Here is a 15,463-nt window from a genome sequence, read left to right on the forward strand (position 1 = left end):
ACCACGTGACATGGCAAAAAAGAAAAAAAGGTAGGCTCCCCCTCCCCTCCAAAAAAACCAGGGTCACCTTATTCGTCTTCACTAGATGCACACTGGACGTCTCACAAATTCTGCCTCTGCACGTGTCCTGGAGGAACATGTGAATGATCTTGTATGATCTTGAAAACACAATGTGCATGGATTTGGGGGTTACAAGTAGATTTTAGCAAGTAGTTGAATTCGCAAATACAAAAATCAAAAAATAATAATGAGAATCCACTGTATATATCAAGAGATGTGTAAGGAACTGGCTTTCAGGCTTGCGGGGGTGGGCATGTCCCAAATCCATAGGGCAGACTGTTGGGATGGGACAGGGCTGGAAGTACATGGACAGAATTTCTTTGGGGAATCTAACACTTTGCTCTTAAAGCCTTTCAACTGTTTGAAATTAGTCCCACCCAGAGGATCTAGGATAATCTCCTTGACTTAAAATCAGCTGTCTATGGACTTTCAGCACATCTACAAACATCTTCTCTGCAACACCCAGGTTATGCTTGACTAAAGAACTGGGGACTGTCGCTTGGCCAGGCTGACATATCAGAAGACCAGCAAGGTCTCTGTAAGATGTCACGTTATAGGAATACTGAAGTACAATACAGAGGATGTATTATCTGGTTTTCACTTTTTATTTATTTACTTATTTTTAACTGAAGGATAATTGCTTTACACTGTTGCATTGCTTTTTCCATACATCAACATGAATTAGTCATAACGGTTTCGCTTTTAGTAATGAACATGACAGAATACAAAAGCCACAGTGTTTCCTGTACTGAAAAATTCTTGTGAATGGAAGAATGGAATCAGCAAAATGGAAAGGGCCCAGCACATCTATCCGTCCTGAAAATCATTAAAAGGTGTTGGGGTGGGGGTAGGGGTTATATAAGAAAACTCAATTCAAAAAAGCTGGAGCTCTTCCAACACTTGGATTTGCTATGTCACAGTAAGCTTTTATTGGAGCATCCTCCAAATTGCTCACCAGGGGCCCAGAGGAAAATCTCCCACGCCTTCGGAGCGACATATTCGACTCCGATGGCACGTGCACAGAAATTATCAGGCAGTTTTGGGGATTGGATCAGAAAGAAACACTGGAAGCAGTCACCCTGTCATGCGGTGTGATACGTTCTAGAATCGATGACATGTCTTTCAACATTTTGAAGCAGGTCTTTGAGGAGAGAGCTGCCTCATCAGTCCCAACAGAGGGGTCTTCTTGTTTGCCTCACTGTTGGCATGCTGCCAGTACCAAAGAATCCCTACTTTCTGAATGGCTTTTGCAAACTATAAAGACTGTGGACATTTTGGAAGCAGTAAAAAAAGGGTCTTTGCCAAATAGAACTTTGCCTGGGAAGAAAAGCTTCATTCTCTGCCCAGATGGACCTCCTGCAAAGCTGATTTCATTTGGACTTAGTGATGAAACTCTCCATGTCGTCATCTCTCAATGCACAGACAGTAAAGACTTTTCCAATCTCTCTGAAAGATGTTTTGTCAACATTCATAAAGTCAGCAACTTCTGAAGAATCAGGTCCTTCAATCACTCCATTTGCAGAAAGCTTGTCAGGAAATGGGAACAGAATCCAGAAAATGCTCCTCACTGGCTTTCAAAGGACAAGTGCTTTATTCAAACAAACAGCAGAAGTCTTACTGTCTTCTGAAAGAAAAAGAAAGGCACTTCTGGCAATGTTTTGAACAAAAAAAATTTTATCCTTGAATTGGCTTACTTAGATATATTTAACCATATGAAAGAGACTTCTCTGAGGTCCCAAAGTCATCATTTATGATGCTCCTAAAAATCCACAAACTGACAATATGGAAGGAGAATATAGTGCCAACAACACCTTTGCAAATGATCTGGGCTGGAAAAGTGCTCTCTTAGGATAGAGACCAGACACAAAATATTGATTTCTTTGCATAGAAAAATTTGCCAACACCTAGCAACAGTTCATAACTCTTTCAAAAGTTATTTCAATTGTTGCTGTTGTTTAGTCACTAAGTCTTGTCTAATTCTTGATACTCCATGGACTATAGCCTGCCAGGCTCCTCCGTCCAGAGATTTCCCGGGCAAGAATACTGGAGTGGGTTGCCATTCCTTCTCCAGAGTATCTTCCTGACCCGGGGATTGAACCTGTGTCTCCTGTATTGCAGTGCTGATTCTCAGCACTGATCCTGGTGCTGAGCAACCAGGGAAGATTTCGATCTTCAGGGCATCAAAATCGAACCATGCATCCACAATCTTTTCTTTCTGAGACAGTTTCTGAATTGTGATCTAGCTAAAGAACTCATTTTTCTTAGAACAAATATACTTATGACAAGCAGAGTTTAACTAAAAGAGCCTTGATGAATGCTGGTATTCTTTGAGAAAAACCTATCTTCTTCTAGTAAAGCAAGCCCTGGAAGCTTAGATATTTATCTTTGAAAGTGAAGATTTTCAAGACTTATACCGTTGAACTGGAGAAGGAAATGGCAACCCACTCCAGTATTCTTGCCTAGAGAATCCCATGGACAGAGGAGCCTGGCAGGCTACAGTACATGGTGTTGCCAGAGTCGGACACAACTCAGGGACTAAACCACCACACCATTGAAACAGAAAATTGAAATCAATTGGATGTAAAAAATTGTGTGTGTATTGTCTTGTCAAAGCCCACCCTATAATTTTTTTAAGTTCACATATTTACTTTCTAATTGAAGTATAACTGATGTACAATATTACATAAGTTATAGGTATATAATATAGTGATTCACAATTTTTAAAGGTTATACTCCATTTACAGTTAAGATTAAACACTGGCTATATTTCCTGTGTTGTACAATATATCCTTGTAGTTATATAATATAGTGCTTTATTTCAAATTAAATAACAACTTTAACACCAATATGTCTTTAAAAACTAAAATTTAACTTTAATTTGCTTGTACATTTTAAGAGTCAATGTATAATTTACATTCAATAAAATGCACAAATCATAATGTGCAGTTTTATGAGTTTTGACAATTGCTCAATCTGTAACCACCACCGCAATCAAGATTTAGACTATTTCCATTACCCAGAAATTCCCTTGAAGTTCTTTCCACTCAATCCCTTCCCAACCCCAGAGGCAACCGCTGTTCCAGTTTGTATGTAAAAATGATTGGTTTGGCTTGTTCATTCTGCCCTCTATCACTGGATATACCATTTTTAAGTCATCCATGTTGCTGAGTATTTAAGTTGTTTGTTCCCTGTTATTGCTGAGGAGCATTCCATCACATTATACCACAGTTGATTCATCCATTCTCCTCTTGATGGACATTTGAGTGGTTTCCAGTTTTTGGCTATTATGAACAAAGCTGCTGCAAGCATTTGTGTACAAGATTTTTTTTGTGGATATATTGTTTCCTTCTGAGTATATATTTAGGAGTGGAATTGATGAGGCACCAGATAGGTATATCTTTAACTTCACCATATTATAAACTTTCAGTGTAGGTATACATTTAACTTTATAACAAACAGTCAAGCGCTTTCCAAAATGGCTATATAGGCACACCTTGGAGATATTGCAGGTTTGGTTCCAGATCGCTGTGATAAAGCAGATATCACAATAAAGTAAGTTATGTGAATTTTTTTGGTTTCCCAGTGCATATAAAGTTATGATAACCATTATCAGTGAGTCGTAATCTTTATCCTGGTAGAGGGTCTTGCCTCTGTGTTGATGTCTGGTGGTTGTTGCTGAAGGTTGCGGTGGTTGTGCAGTTTCTTAAAATAAGACAACAGTGAAGTGTGCCACATCAATCGACTCTTCCTTTCATGAATGATTTCCCGTAGCATGTGATGTGGTTTGATAACATTTTATCAACATTGGAGTCAGTCCTCCCAGACTGTGCTACTGCTTTATCAACTAAGTTTCTGTCATATTCTAAACCCTTTGTTGTAATTTCAACAATCTCCACAGCATCTTCACCAGGAGTAGTTTCCATCTCAAGAAACCACTTTCTTTGCTCATCCATAAGAAGCAACTTCCCATCTGTTAAAGTGTTATCATGAAACTGCAGCAACTCAGTCACATCTTCAGGCTCCACTTTTTTTAAAATAATTTTATTTGTTTATTTTTATTTGGGGCTCTGCTGGGTCTTTGTTGCTGCCTGGGTTTTCCTCTAGACTTCCCCAATGGCTCAGCAGTAAAAAATCCACCTTCAGCGCAGGAGTTGCAGGAAATGCAGGTTTGATCCTTGGGTTGGGAAGACTTCCCTGGAGGAGGACATGGCAACCCACTCCAGTATTCTTGCCTGGAGAATCCCATGGACAGAGGAGCTTGGAGGGCTACAGTCCATGGGGTCAAAAAGAGTCAGACACAACTTAAGTGACTTAGCATGCACACACGGGCTTTTCTCGAGCTGTGACAAACAGAGGCTACTCTCTAATTGCAGTGTGGGGGCTTCTTATTATCGTGGCTTCTCATTGCAGAACATGGGCTCTAGAGCATGGGTTTCAGTAGCTGTGGCACAAAGGCTTAGTTGCTCCGTGACATGTGGGATCTTCCCAGACTGGGGATTGAACCTGTGTCCCTACACTGACAGGTGGATTCTTAACCACTGGACCACCAGGCAAGTCTGAGGTTCCACTCCTAGTTCTCTTGCTATTTCCACCACCTCTACAGTTACTTCCTCCACTGAAGTACTGATATAGCACTATACAGATTTTCAACTGTGAGGAGGGTTGGAACCCCCAGTCCCTGTATTGTTCAAAGGTCAACTATACATTACCCAGATCCATCAGAGGAATCACAATCTATGGCAGCTATAGCATATGAAATGTATTTCTTAAACAATAAAACTGAAAAGTCGAAATTACTCCTCAATCCATATGTTGCAGAATGGATGCTGTGGGGCTTCCCTGGTGGTACAATGGATAAGAATCTGACTGCCAATGCAAGGGACATGGGTTTGATCCCTGGTCCGGGAAGATCCCACATGCTTCAGAGCAACTAAACTCGTGCGTCTTAACTGATGAAGCCTGTGCTCCACAACAAGAGAAGCCATTGCAGTGAGAAGCCGTGTGCAACTAGAGAAAGCCCACACGTGGCAGTGAAAACCCAGCGCAATCAAAAATAAGTAAATAATTTTTTCAAAAAAAAAATGGCTGCTGCGTTAGCAGGCATGAAAACACAAATTTCATTATACATCTTCATCAGCGCTCTTGGGTGACCAGGTGTATTGTCAGTGAGCAGTAATATTTTGAAAGGAATCTTTTTTTCTGGGCAGTAGTTTTCAGCAGTGGGATTAAAATACTCAGCAAACCATGTTGTAAGGTACTGTGCTATCATCCAGACTTTTTCGTTCCATTTATAAAGCATGGACAGAGTAGATTTAGCATAATTCTGAAGGGCCTCAGGGTTTTGGAAACAGTAAAAGAACTTCAGTTTCATCTTGAAGTCACCAGCTGCTTTAGCCCCTAACAAGAAAGTCTGCCTGTCCTCTGAGGCATTGACTTCTTGGCTCGAGCTCTGAACGTCCTATATGGCATCTTCTTCCATTACCAAGGTGTTCCCTGACAGTCCAGTGGTTAGGACTGGGCGTTTTCACTGCCAAGGGTGCAGGTTCAATCCCTCATCAGTGAGCTAAGACCCTGCAAACAATAAAAAAGAAAAATAAATATTTTTAAAAATTTGTGTTGTCTACATTGAAAATCCATTGTTTAGTGTGCTGTGCTACAGCGCTTCATTTCCTTCTCCAGGGGATCTTCCCAACTCAGGTCTCCTGCACTGGCAGACAGACTTTTTACCACTAGCGCCACCTGGCAAGTCCCAGCAGGGACTGTGTTTAAAGTGGCCACCTCCATTCAGGATCCTCGCTGGATCTCCTGGCTAACTTGCTACAGCTTCTACAACAGCACTTACTGCTTCGCCTTGCAGTTCTTTGCTGTGGAGAGACCGTCATTCCTTAAACCTCATGAACCAACCTCTGCCGGCTTCACACTGTTCTGCAGCTTCCTCACCTCCCTCAGCCTTCACAGAAGTGAAGAGAGCTGGGGCTTGGATTAGGATTGGGCTTTGGCTGAAGGGAGGGCTTCCCTGGTGGCTCAGATGGTAAAGAATCTGCCTGCAACACAAGAGACTCAGGGTCAATCCCTGGGTTGGGAAGACCCCACTCCAGTATTCTTGCCTGGAGAAATCCATGGACAGAGGGCCCTGGCAGGCCATAGTCTGGGGGTTCGCAAAGTTTACAACTGAACAACTTTCACGTTTTGGCTTAAAGGAATACTGTGGCTCATTTGGTCTTCTCTCCAGACCACTGAGACATTCTCCATGTCAGCAGTAGGCTGCTTCGCTTTCTCATTACTCATGTGTTCATGAGTCACACTTTTAATTTCCTTCTGCATTCACAGCTTGGCTGACTGTTCGGTGCCAGAGGCCTACTTTTCAGCCTGTCTCAGCTTTCCACATGCCTTTCTCACTAAGCTTAATCATTTCTAGTCTTGTATTTAAATTGAGGGTCATGTGACTCTTCCTTTCACTTGAGCACTTAGAGGTCGTTGTAGGGTTATCATTAATAATTGGCCTAATTTCAATATTACATCCCAGGGAACAGGGAGGCCCAAGGAGAGGGAGAGACATAGAAGGACAGTCCACAGGGGAAGCAGACAGAATACACACACATTAAATTTGCAGTCCTATGTGAATCTGGTTCACTATGCCTCAAAACAATTATAATAGTAACATCAAAGGTCACTGATCACAGGGCCTTGCCTGGAAGTCCAGAGGTTAAGACTCTGGCTTCCACTGCAGCGGACTCAGCTGGGGAGCTGGGATCCCACATATCACACCTTGCAATGCAGCCAAAGAGTGAAAAGAAAAAATTAAAGCACAATAAAACAAGGTGTACCTAGGGAGCTCCCTGGTCACCCGGTGGTTAAGATTCCAGATTTTCACTGCTGAGGCCTGGGTTCAGTCCCTGGTTGGGGAACTGAGATCCCACAAGCCAGGTGGCATGGCCCCCAAAAAATAAACAAGGGTGCCTATACATTTACATTCTGCCAGTAATATTTGAGAGTTCTAGCTCTATATTCTTGACCACATTTAGCACTGTCAGTAGTTTTAACTATGGCCCCGCTGCTGGGTGTATAGTGGTATCTTATTGCAGTTTTGTATTTTTCTGATGACGACTGATGTTGAGCACCTTTTCATGTGTTTTTTTCCTAACCAGATAGCTTCTTTCTTAAAATATGTTCAAGACACTTGCTTTCTACTGTCCCATCTAACCCTTGTTCTTCTATCTTATTTTAGGTTATTTTTTCACATTTCGCCACTTGGAATTAGTATTCTATATTCTGTATTGACTCTTCAGCTATCCCTCTTTGTATGATTTTATTTAATGGTTGCTCTGGGGATTACCATCTGAGCCACCAGGAAGGTCCAAGAGAAAGAAATGCAAGAAGACAAAGTGGTTGTCTGAGGAGGCTTTACAAATAGCTGAGAAAAGAAGAGAAGTGAAAGGCAAAGGAGAAAGGGAAAAATATACCCAACTGAATGCAGAGTTCCAGAGAATAGCAAGGAGAAATAAGAAAACCTTCTTAAGTGAATAATGCAAAGAAATAGAGGAAAACAATAGGATGGGAAAGACTAGAGATCTTTTCAAGAATATTAGAGTACCAAGGGAACATTTCCGGCAAAGATGGGCACAGTAAAGGGTAGAAACAGTAAGTATCTAAGAGAAGCTGAAGAGATTAAGAAGAGGTGCCAACAACACACAGAACTGTACAAAAAAGACCTTAATGACCCGGATAATCATGATGGTGTGATCACTCACCTAAAGTCAGACATCCTGGAATGTGAAGTCAAGTGGGCCTTAGGAAGCATTACCACAAACAAAGCTAGTAGAGGTGATGGAATTCCAGCTGAGCTATTTCAAATCCTAAAAGATAATGCTGTGAAAGTACTGCACTCAGTACGCCAGCAAATTTGGAAAACTCAGCAATGGCCACAGGACTGGAAAGGTTTTTATTCCAATCCCAAAGAAAGGCAATGCCAAAGAATGTTCAAACTATCGCACAATTGCACTCATCTCACAAACTAGCAAAGTAATGCTCAAAATTCTCCAAGCCAGGCTTCAACAGTTCTTGACTGAACTTCCAAATGTTCAAGCTGGTTTTAGAAAAGGCAGAGGAACCAGAGATCAAATTGCCAACAACTGTTGGAGCATAGAAAAAACAAGAGAGTTCAAAAAAAATCTACTTCTGCTTTATAGACTACGCCAAAGCCTTTGACTGTGTGGATCACAAAAACCTGTGGAAAATTCTTCAAGAGGTGGAAATATCAGACCACCTTACCTGTCTCCTGAGAAACCTGTACACAGGCCAAGAAGCAACAGTTAGAATCAGACATGGAACAATGGCCTAGTTCAAGATTGGAAAAGGAGTATGACAAGGCTGTATATTGTCACCCTGCTTGTTTAACTTATATGCAGAGTACCTCATGTAAAATGCCTGGCTGGATAAATCACAAGCTGGAATCAAGATTTCTGGGAGATATATCAATAAACTCAGATATGCAGATGATACCATTCTAATGGCTGAAAGTGAAGAGGAACTAAAGATTTAACCTCTTGAGGGTAACAGAGGAGAGTGAAAAAACTGACTTAAAACTCAACATTCAAAAAACTAAGGTCATGGCATCCAGTCCCATCACTTCATGCAAATAGATGAGGGGTATGTGGAAATAGTGACAGATTTTATTTTCCTGGGCTCCAAAATCACTGAGAATGATGACTGCAGCCACAAAATTAAAGTACACTTGCTCTTTGGAAGGAAAGCTATGACAAACCTAAATGCCATATTAAAAAGCAGAGGCATCACTTGCCCAACAAAGATCTGTATAGTTAAAGCTATGGTTTTTCTAGTAGTCATGTATGGATGTGAGAGTTGGACTATAAAGCCATAAAGAAGACCGAGCACCAAAGAATTGATGCATTCAATTTGTGGTTCTGGCGAAGACTTTTGAGAGTTCCTTGGACTGCAAGGAGATCAAGCCAGTCGATCCTAAAGGAAATCAACCCTGAATATTCACTGGAAGGACTGATGCTGAAGCTCCAATACTTTGGCCACCTGATGTGAGGAGCTGACTCATTGGAAAAGACCCCAATGCTGGGAAAGATTCAGGTTAGGATGAGAGGGAGTGACAGTGGGTGAGATGGTTGGATGGCATCACTGACTCAGTGGACAGGAGTTTGAGCAAGCTCCAGGAGATAGTGAAGGACAGGGAAGCCTAGCGTCCTGCAGTTCAGCCGGTCGCAAAGAGTTGGACACTACTGAGCAACTGAACAATCAGGGTTAAACATACAATACATATTTTTAATTCATCACTGTTTACCCTGATTTAACTTTATACCAGCTTAAGTCTAATACAAGGATCTCAAAATCATACAACTTCACTGACCCACTTCCTTAGTTTGTGCTATTTTTGTCATGTATTTTACTTTTACATATATTATAAACCCCAGCATATATGTGTTAGGTTTTTGCTTTAGACAGTAGTCTTTCAAAGGGTATTATTTAGTATTTCTGGTGCTCTTTATTTCTTCAGGAAGACCCAGCTTTCCATTTGATATCATTCCCCTTCAGCATGAAAAACTTTCTTTAGCATTTCTCGAAACTCAAGTATACTTACTGATGAGCTCTCTCAGCTTCAGTTGTTTGAAAATGACTTATTTCCCTTTATTTTTGAAAAACACTTTGTAGATACAGAATTCTAGATTGATACTTTTCCTTTAACACTTTAACAATATCATCCATTATCTTGTCATTTTCCTGTGAGGCTTAGCCTTCATTCTTTTGCCTGGCTTTGTTTAAAAGTTTATTTTGTTTTTCAACAACTCAGTTATGATATGCTGAGGTGTGTGTGACTTTCTTTTTGGCTCGGCAGAAGTTGTTTTTCATCAACTTAGATATTTTTCTGCCATTATTTTTCTAAGAGATTTATTTGTGCCCATTCATTCTTTCCTCTCTTCTCTTGGACTCAATTCCACATCTGATAGACAATTTGATATTGCCATTGAGGCTCTGTTTCTTTTTCTCCCAACTTCTTCTCTTAGAGCTTTAGTTTGGATCATGTTGGGGAGGAAAAGTATCTTTTTCCTTTACATGTCTAAGTTCTTGGCTGGAGCCCTGTAACAACAGATTAAAAAAAAAAAAAAATTAAAAAAGAGAAAATCAGGCAGAATCTTTACCAGCTGAACCACAAGGGAAGCCAGAAAGAGAAAGACAATTATTGTATTCTAACACATATAGACAGAATCTAGGGGAATGGTACTGAAGAACTTATTTACAGGGAGGGCAGCAACGGAAAAACAGACATAGAGAACAGACTTATGGACATGGGGAGAGGGGAGGAGAGGGTGAGGTGTATGGAAAGAGTAACATCTTATATCATCATATGTAAAATAGTCAATGGGAATTTGCTGTATGGCTCAGGAAACTCAAACAGCGGCTCTATATCAACCTAGAGGGGTGGGGTGGGGAGGCAGATGAGAAGGAGGCTCAAATGGGAGGGCATATATATATATATATATATTTATATATATATATTTATATATATATATATATACCTATGGCTGATTCATGTTAAGGTTTGGCAGAAAACAACAAAATTTTGTAAAGCAATTATCCTGCAATAAAAAAAAATTTAGCAAAGGAAAAAGAGAGAGAAAAAAGCAGGCCTTCCCTGGTGATCCAGTGGTTAAGAAACTGCCTTCTTATGCAGGGAACTTGGGTTCAATCCCTGGTGGGGGGAACTAAGATCCCACATAACACAGAGCAAACCTGTGCACCACCAACAAAGACCTGATGCAGCCAAGTAAATAAAAAGAGAAAAGCAGACAGATTTATTTAATATCCTATTCAGGAGTAGCATGTTTTGAATTCTATACTGCTATTGGTCTATTTTCTAGACCAATCCTTTTGGATCCTTATGGATCATTTCTCCTGCTACTAAGCCTTTCTAGCTAAATTTTAAACATAGTACTTCACTTCTAGGATTTCCATTCAGTTCTTAGAGTTTCCATTCTCTCCAGAAATTCCTCATTTCTTCATTCAATATTCTTTAACATGTTTAAGTTAAAGTGCTTGCTTACAAATTTCAACATGAGTTGTTTGCCTTTTTCTCTTGATTGTGGACACTGTCATGGTTCATTGCATGTCAATTAATCTTCTTGCTTACTGGACAATATGAATGACATATTGCAGAGTCTGGATTGTTCTCTTCCCCTGAACAGTTAGATTTTCTTCTAGTATGCAATTACATTCCCCGCAGACTCCCCCACTGATTATGTGGGGGTTTAGTTTTAGGTTTTACGCGTTGTTAGGATGAGTCTACTTTAGTTTTGTATTTTACCCTTAGTCCTAGTGCTTAGTCCTTAGGCCTGGAATGTGCTATTTTGTATGTCTAATGTATGACCCTTCTGAGTTTCAAAGAAACACTTGAAGTGTTTATCAAACCCTTCTAACTGGGTAGAATTTGAACTCCAAACTTCCCTCCAGCACCAAGTATCTGCTGGAATCTATAGCCAGCTCTTTCTCACCTTTCCTGCTTTCCCCTGGGAGGAGAGTGAAAAAGCTGACTTAAAACTCAACATTCAAAAAACAAAGATCATGGTGTCCAGCCCCATCACTTCATGGCAAAAAGATGGGGGAAAAATGGAAACAATGAGAGATTTTATTTTCTTGGGCTCTAAAATCACTGTGGATAGTGACTGCAGCCATGAAATTAAAAGATACTTGCTCTTTGGAAGAAAAGCTATGACAAACCTAGACAGTATATTTAAAAGCAGAGATATCACTTTGCCGACAAAGGTTCATCTAGCCAAACCTATGGTTTTTCCAGTAGATGTGTATGGATGTGAGAGTTGGACCATAAAGAAGCCTGAGCACTGAAGAACTGATGCTTTTGAACTGTATTGCTAGAGAAGACTCTTGAGAGTCCCTTGGACTGACTGCAAGGAGATCAAACCAGTCAATCCTAAAGGAAATCAACCCTGAAATTTAACTGGAAGAACTGATGCTGAAGTTCCAGTACTTTGGCCACCTGATGAGAAGAACTGACTCACCGGAAACGACCCTGATGCTGGAAAAGATTGAAGGCAGGAGAGGAAGGGGATGACACAGGATGAGATGGATGGCATCACCGACTCAATGGACATGAGTTTGAGCAAACTCCAGGAGACTGTGAAGGACAGGGAAGCCTGGCATGCTGCAGTCCATGGGGTCACGGAGTCGGACACAGCTGAGCATTGAACAACAACATGAGAGTCTTGCGCTGGTTGTAAATATAGGACTCAATCAAGAATTTGAAGGCGGTTAGTATCTCTTATCTTCAGGTAAGTTGCCAGATTCACGCTTGCTCCAACCTGACTCCTCAGTTTAGTGAGACTCCCTTTCTGCTTAAAGTCTATGTCCAAAGATTCATGCCAATCCGTGGGGGGTGAGGGGCACACCCGCAAGGAAAGAGCTGGTTAAACATGTATCTCCCCCAGGGTCTTTAGCTTCTTTCAAGATAGTATCTGTTTCAGCTTCTATTGTTTGGTCTTCAACACCTCAGAAGTTGATTTTTACATTTTGTCAAGTTTATAATTACCAACAGGAGGGTTAATCTGTTAAAAGCCACTCCATCATCACCAGAACCAAACTCCCTAACTATATTTTGGGCTTCTCAGGTAGTGCCATGGTAAAGAATCTGCCTGCCAATGCAAGAGATGCAAGAGACACAGGTTCACTCCCTGGGTCAGGAAGATCCCCTGGGGGAGGAAATGGCAACCCACTCCAGCATTCTTGCCTGGAAAATCCCATGGACAGAGGAGTCTGGCAGGTGGGGTCACAAAGAGTCAAACACGACTGAGCATGCATGCAACAGGAACTGTATTTTAAATGTAGATACATCTTACCTGGGGCTTTCCTGGTGGCTCAGATGGTAAAGAATCTGCCTGCAATGTGGGAGACCCAGGTTCGAACCCTGGATTGGGGAAATCCCCTGGAAAAGAAAATGGTAACCCACTCCAGTATTCTTGCCTGGAGAATCCCATGGACAGAGTAGCCTGGTATGCTGTAGTCCATAGGGTGGCACAGAGTTGGATACGACTGAAGCAACTTAGCATGCACACACACCTACCTAATGCATTAGTGAACACGTAATTCTACCACAAATGATGTACATTAGTATTTTGAAAACTTTTTTCAGTATAATTATTTCCCTTATAATCCTTTTTTTAAAAATGGGAAACATTATCCTGAAAAGTTTTCAAAGGCTTTACCCAAGAATTTCCAACACAAAAAGGTTAAGAACTTCAAAAATATATGTTAAAAACTCCTGGCATTAGAGACGCCTTCCTGCTGCTGCCATAGGTTTCCTGCAGTTGAGGGAAAGCGTTTCTCCGGGATTCCTTCATTCATTATCTACTGAGTACCTACTATGTGTCACAGACTATCCTAGGGCCATGGGACAGGACAGTAAATAAAATCAAGTACCTCCACTCAGAAGTTGGCAGTTATACAAGTGTTCTTTTCACATTTCCAAGCAGAAGGATCATTAAGTCTTTCTCCTCTAATTACGGGGTTACCTGACATGGAGGAACAGCCACTGGCTCACACATATTAATTGGGTAAAATTCTGAGAGGCTCTACTCCCAGGGATATTTGTTCTTGTCCCTCTTCACACTGGTCTACTGTTAGAACCACCACCCCTTTCCTAAGTAGGAGACAAAGAAGTTTCAGGCAGAAAGGAAGTCAGATGCTGCAGGGAAGCCACAACCTAAGGGAAGACCAACCACTGGATTTATAGGCTTTGGTCATGAGAACCCATTAACGAACTCAATGCTGGTGCGGGGACAGCAGCCACCCTGCCGGAGGCAAAGAAGTGGGAAGCAGCAGTGTGGCCCTTCTCAAGTTTGGCAATATAGTTTAGAGGGAACAGCTAGGCAGGGAGGTAGGGTCAAGAGACAAGCTCTTTTTGGATGAGAAAAGCTTTGGCACTTTTTAAGGCTGAGGGGAGACAAAGACTGAGTTACAATGAAGTTATTAGTGGGCCAAGTATGGATAAGTGACAACTCAGAGATAAAGAGCATAGGACAAGCATTCAACAAAATTTAGTTCTTGGGCCCAGTTAGTATCCACTTTTTTTGTGGGGATTCCACAGCACGTCTGTGCTCTGAGCGGACTTTCCGCAGATTCCTAAGCCCGGAGTTTCTCTAGTGGTTCAGAGGTAAAGAACCCACCTACCAATGCAGCACTTCCTGGACTTCCCTGGTGGCTCAAGACAGCAAAGCATCTGCCTACAGTGCGGGAGACCTGGGTTCGATCCCTGGATTAGGAAGATCCTCTGGAGAAGGAAATGGCAACCCACTCCAGTACTCTTGCCTGGAAAATCCCATGGACAGAGGAACGTAGCAGGCCACAGTCCACGGGATCATAAAGAGTCGGACACGACTGAGCGACTTCACTTCACCAGTCCAGGAAACACGGGTTTGGTCCCTGGATCAGGAAGCTCCCCTGGAGCAGGAAATGGCAACCCACTCCAGTATTCTTATCTGGGAAATCCTGTGGCTATAGGAGCCTGGAGGGCTACAGTCCATGGGGTCACAAAGAGTTGGACATGGCTGAGTGACTAAACACCACCACTACTTAAACCGAGTCTGAAGACGGGTTGACCTGAAACTAAACTTCAGGCTTCCCTCCTGACTCCTCCCTGCCAGGCGCCCACATCTTCGTGGATGTGCTGCCACCTACTGGAAGAGTGAGGAAAGTGGCGACAACCATTTGCTGGAGGGAGCTGCTTTTCTAAAATGGCTGCAAAACCCTCTCCAAGAGACCACTGTGAAGGCCTAGGATTAAGAGGTTTGTTGGATTCCCTAAATGCAACAGGGTAACCCTGCAGCCCTTCATTCCAACGGAAATCACCATAATATTCCTGGTTGGAATAATTAGTAGTATATAGGGCTTGACAATCTCCTTCACTTGAGGGGAAGAACAGTTAGGATTAAAGAACTGTTTTGCTGCTCATCCTGCCCCACAGCAGGTTATAGAGACACAGATCAAACCCTGGCACACCATGGGTACAGTACAAGCAGCATTAGCTGCTAGTGGGTTAGCAAGCCAGCAAATGCTAATTCATGTTTCTAGATGGCCAAGTTGTCTATTACACCTTCAAGTTTAAACCCAGACACTTGTCTAAAGTTGAACTAAGCAGTCAGGGGTGGTACCCACAAGAGACAGCTGCTGGATAATGGAAAAGGCCCTGGAGACCTAGAGACCAATCATACAGGCCCTTCCTAAACGTCCAGTTTGTGACAGACTGATCTGCCAGTGATGCAAATTTCCACACGTCCAGTCAAATTCTACACATTTGCTTCAAGAGGTAACAAACATGGCTTCCCTGGCTCAGTGGTTAGGAATTCACCTCCCAATGCTGGAGAGACAG

Source organism: Capricornis sumatraensis, chromosome 3, assembly GCF_032405125.1.
Source record: "Capricornis sumatraensis isolate serow.1 chromosome 3, serow.2, whole genome shotgun sequence".
Lineage (NCBI taxonomy): Eukaryota > Metazoa > Chordata > Mammalia > Artiodactyla > Bovidae > Capricornis > Capricornis sumatraensis.